Source organism: Sinocyclocheilus anshuiensis, unplaced genomic scaffold (genome assembly GCF_001515605.1).
Source record: "Sinocyclocheilus anshuiensis isolate Anshui unplaced genomic scaffold, SAMN03320099.WGS_v1.1 scaffold2532, whole genome shotgun sequence".
Classification (NCBI taxonomy): Eukaryota; Metazoa; Chordata; class Actinopteri; order Cypriniformes; family Cyprinidae; genus Sinocyclocheilus; species Sinocyclocheilus anshuiensis.
This window is the reverse complement of record NW_015536623.1, coordinates 92,443-97,707: the sequence shown is the minus strand read 5'-3', so window position 1 is coordinate 97,707 and position 5,265 is coordinate 92,443. Positions and strand designations below refer to the sequence as shown.

Genomic DNA, 5,265 nt, shown 5'->3' with positions numbered 1-5,265 from the left:
AAAAAAAAAAAAAAAGGCCTCTGGTCTCATTTCCCACGTACTGCCAAAGCGGAAGCGTTAGGATTAGCCGTTATGCTTTTTTGGCTAAAGGTTGCAGGCTTGCCTTCTAGTGGCTTTAGCATTGCAGTGTGCTTTCAGAGTTCTTCTGAATCTCAACAGTCAGATAAGTGAACGGTCTTCTCATTTCAGTGTATTATTCGTGTTCATCAGCTTTACATTTCTAAACTTGCAAACATATAGTCATAAAACTACGCACAGGTATTCGAGAGAGTAGTAAGCAGGAGTAAACTTTTTGCCAGACCTGCCAATGGCCGGTGACTTAAGGAAATTTACCGGCCAGCAATATCATTTTTTTACCATCCACAGAAAAAAACAAAAAAACAGGCATTTATGACACCAAAATTTTAGATGAATAGTAAAAAAAATCACATTCCTTGATTCCAGTTTCAATACCTGCTAAAACATCATTTCATGACCTTTATCATTTCATCTCTCTCCTGCCTTCTGGGGATGCTTTCAAGCACATTATTATATCAGCAGTACGTTTTCATGCTGTCAGCAGCATACACATTTTAGCCGTTTTGTTTATCTTCTCGTTTCAGCTTTGTTGGGGGGTTATTTTATATGCTATTTGTGCAGCAGCAGTATGTCTTAAATAACGAGTCTGTTGGCTGGGTAAGTAGGGTCTGATGATGTGTTTTAAGAAGTGGTTGGCTGTGTCTCCATCTTCTTCAAGATTCTTAAGCATTTTGCAAAAAATTTAAAAACAGCCTAAAGCCTGCCTTTCTTACATTAAAAGGTAGTAGGGATAACAAAGATTTTAAATTAAAACTTACCATTGACAGAAACAGCAGACTCTTGTGCCTTTCATTTGAATTTAAATATTTACAAGGATTCCCGCAGGTCATTGTTTCTCTACTTCCACAACTGTCATCCATTATGTTGACTTGTTTATCTAAAAGAGTACTTTTCCTTGCTTTAACCCTTAAACTCATACCTTGGGTCTTTAGCGACCCGGGACGTTATTCACTACCCTCCCCCTCGTTAATTTTTTTAAAATTTAGACATCAACCTTCTTAGTATTCCTCAGTCTATTAATTGTAAACAATATAACAAGGAAAAATATATAAAAAATGTCTTCTTCAGCTCTGTTTTTTTCGAATTAATTTTTTGTAAAAATGTATAGGGTTGCTAGCAACCCAAGGTATGTAATAGTGTAAGTATATTTTTCATGCGCAACAATAATTAAATATCTGATGACTCAATAAGTGCAATTGACCTTTATTCTTCAAGGTTGGCACTTATACACAATGATGATGTGATGTTTCACTCATGATTGCAGCAGGCATAAAACAAAAACAGAATATCATCAGAAAAACCTGAAATGGCTTTACTGCAGAGAAATTATTGTACACAAACCAATATAAGTGGCACTTACTGGCTGAGTATGTTCGGCCAGTCCCAAGGCTTTAGCAGTGAAGGCACTATGAATCATGTACCTCTTACCAGGGTGAGCGGCTGGTGATGTAGTGAAAGTGACAGCAGCCTTCTGAATGGTCTGTGTGTCCTGTCTCACTGTGCAGAGCACTAAGTCCTCTGGTGTTCCCTCCAGTCTTAGTCTCTGCACTGCTTCCTGAAAGATAATGGTTTGCTCTGACCCATCATCTAGGACAGCGTAGGCCTCAATCAATCTCCATTGTGGAGTAAGACTTTGCTCACCATCAAAAATACATTGCTGTTATAGATTGGGTGGTCAACATACAGAACTGCATTTGTTCATGGAGATTATTCAATGGCTTTACCCTGGTCATTTACATCATGCAGGATGAGGATGTGCTTCCTGTTACAGGTCTGAGAGAGAGTCTTCAATGTACATTGAGCAGCTTTGTCAACATGACTGCAGTGCCAAGATCTTTTTTGCTCTTTATCCACTCCACTTTTTTTCCCCTTACTGAGCTGTTTAAAGTTATTGCAGCTACTCAGATAGTGCTTTTTTATGGTCACAGAATGGACAGAAGGCTTTCATCTTTCCACCTCTGATGACTGCTGGTTTGGGTTGATGAGTGGGTGGCAAATGGATGAATTCTGACTTCTCTGTACTGAGGAGAATAGTGGTATAGGTTTAAGGGCTGCTTAAACTTTCTTAGCCTCGCAAACTTTCTTGGATCAGGAGATGTCAATAACGTCCATCAAAGTTGGTCGGAGTTCCGTGGAAGTGGCAGGCAATGGCAGCCTTGAAGGACCATGTGGGTGGTTGACATATAAGCCTGAAAACTGTTTTTTTTTTTTACTTCAAATATTAGGCATAACATATAATGAGTTGCGTTGTACTGACTCTTGAATTTCCAAAAATATATGTGGTCTTTTAGATTTTGTATTGGAAATTGGATTTATTCACCACTTTGTTGCATTCGTGCCTAAAATTTTCACATGGTGTGACATAAACGTTATTCTATATAAAATGAAAATGGGATAAACTCTACCTAAGTAACTAACTTCATCATAAATCTTTATCATTACTATCTTAAGAGTTTACTTTTTTTTTGTGCAGATCCATTAGATTTTGTATTATTTTTCTAACTCATCATGCAAAGTAAGACATCTCTCCTCAGCCTTTCCAGATACTTTTAGGTTAATTCTGACAAACCCTGTTATAAATCTAACAAAATGCTTGTAACTCTTGCTGATACTATTTCTCTTTTATTCCATTGATTTTTTTATGATTTATAACTAAAAAAAGTATTTTTATTGTCACAATTCTGATTGTCACACCAAATGATATAGTGTCACACTATATGATGAACTGCACCACACCACAATTTGTCAATGCAAAAAGTGTATTTTATATGCATTCAACATTCAATTAATTAAATTCAATTAATATTAAAAAGACTAAAAATCATCAAACATACTAACATCTTTTTAAAATGTTAAAAATGTTATGAAACTCAGAAATATGAGTAAATCAAGCATCTCACATCAAGAACCTTCAACATGAACATTGCATGGTCAGCAATGAGTCTTTCCCTGTATTTTTGTGTCCTCTCTTTACTTGACATTTCTGCCTGACACACAGAAAACTGCATTTTTTAATATGCAAAGCATGGCAAACCTGGTGAAACATGGTTAAGTTAAGTATAAAATTGAAAAGGAATACATTAATTGTATGGGGAATTTAATGTTCACCATTAAACTCTTTCAATACGTTTTGAATATTTATTTATTTATCATTTTAAAAGGTGTATGTAATAGGGATGTACCAAAATAAAAATTCTTGACGGAAACGGAAACCGAAAATTCTGGATGCACTTGGCCGAAAACTGAAAATGCTTTGTAATAATTATTATTTTATTAAATAATATAAATTAATGTTGTAAGACTTTTTAATTTAACTCTAATTTTATTGATACTGAATTTTAAAAACACAAGTCAATGAAATAACCACACTTTTATTGAAAGTAACAAAAAATTGGACAGAAAATATATAAATATTAAATATCAATATATTATTTTTATTCAGTATTTTTAGAGCATGTGAGCAGAGCATAGCGGGGAGCAGATCAGTGAATGAGAGGGGAGCTTCATTTTACCAGAGTTGCCCAGTACAGCTGTACTACACCATTGGCGCTTTTCCACTGCATGGTACGGCACGGTACGGTTCGGTACGTTTCACTTTTGGGGGGTTTTCCACTGGGTACAGTACCTGGTACCTGGTACTTTTTTCAGTACCACCTCTGAGGCTGAGGTTCCAAGCGAGCCGTACCATTACCAAAACGTGACGTGTAAACTCTGCTGATCACTGATTGGCCGGAGAGAATCGCCACTACCTGCGTCACTGAGCTTGCGACACGAGACACAAGAGAACCGCTAGATTTAAATCAGCACAGCCAGCATAGGATCAAACGCAACTGTTTTGAACGAGCGCACCTTTTTTTAACAACCAAAAAAATGGCTGTTTCATTGTCTGCTGAGGAAGTACAGACGTTCCTCTCGTTGATAGCCAAGGAGCGGATCCAGCGAGAGCTTGATGGGGCGACGCGGAATGAAAACGTTTTTCAGGAGTCGCGGCAGTAGAGGCGGCGCAACTATAATGACATATGAATAGCCCCGCCCACTCTAAAGCGGTACTAAACTGCAGTGGAAACGCAAACCGAGCCTTGCCGTGCCGTACTGAGCCGAGACGAGTCGTACCATGCAGTGGAAAAGCACCACATGTAACAGCAGAGTAACGCTATTGCAAACAGAAACAAGAATACTACATAGAAATTTCCTGCCGGCGCATTATTTGAGCAGACTTTGCTTTTCCGGTGAACATGAGCGATACATGAGCGAAATGCACATTCAAAGAGCGGATTATTGAGTGGAGCATCACACTGGGCAGTGACGACGACTAGAGGGAGAGTGAAACCTGCACGCTGAACACTTGGAAAACGGTCACACCATATGATACAGTGTCACACCATATGATGTTTTGTTCAGCTAAGCTAATTTCTCGGTTAAAGGGGTCCTATTATGCTCTTTTACAAAGTCTTGATTTTGTTTTGGGGGTGTACTAGAACAGGCTCTCATACTAGGTTGTTCGAAAAACACATTATTTTTCTCATATTTTACCTTATTACAACACCTCTCTCCCCAGTCTGGCATGAACGGCTCGAATAGTTCCTGTATCAAATGAAGGCCCGCCTTCTGAAATACGAAATGTGCTTTGATTGGTTAGCTGGGCCAGTGTGTGTTGTGATTGGCACCACTCGGTGCCTGGTCGGAAAATGTCACGCTCCTTACCATAGCCGCCTGCGAGCTTCAGTGTAAATATTGCGTCAATATCAAATCAATTTGAGCGCGATTTAAACCCGGATGATTGTAACCACTCTAAGTTCGTCTGCTTTGGGAAAGCTAGCGTGTCTCCGACATAGTGATAACACTCGTTGCCTTCTCTAGTGCAGCTCAACCAGGTCTCATCCCATTCGTCAATATTTGTGATATCACAAATCCTGGAAAATATGCGCTGTAGTCCAAACGAGTCGTTCATTGTAGCTTTTGAAAAGTTATTTCTGTTAAATAAAATATCTCCTTTTGAAGTGGAATTTGAACTTTGTAACTTTGCAGATATGTTTATGCTCAAACAGCAACATTACAGACTAACTAATGCCCGGTTCAGACTACATGATTTTAGCCCGATTTTGCCACGATTTGCTTGACGTAGGGTGTCGTGGGGATTCGTAAACGACAATGGGCGTCGGGACGCAAGATTCCATCGTTTCAGCT

At 38.6% G+C, this 5,265-nt stretch overlaps 1 long non-coding RNA gene across 1 annotated transcript in view; it reads right to left on the bottom strand.

Annotated features, from left to right (window-relative positions):
* Window positions 1-1,056: 1,056 nt before the first annotated feature.
* Window positions 1,057-5,265, bottom strand: part of LOC107703973 (uncharacterized) — a 19,519-nt gene continuing 15,310 nt past the window's right edge. Inside the window, exon 3 of the long non-coding RNA XR_001635896.1 lies at window positions 1,057-1,137. This is a non-coding gene — a long non-coding RNA (uncharacterized LOC107703973). The remainder of the gene's footprint in view (window positions 1,138-5,265) is intronic.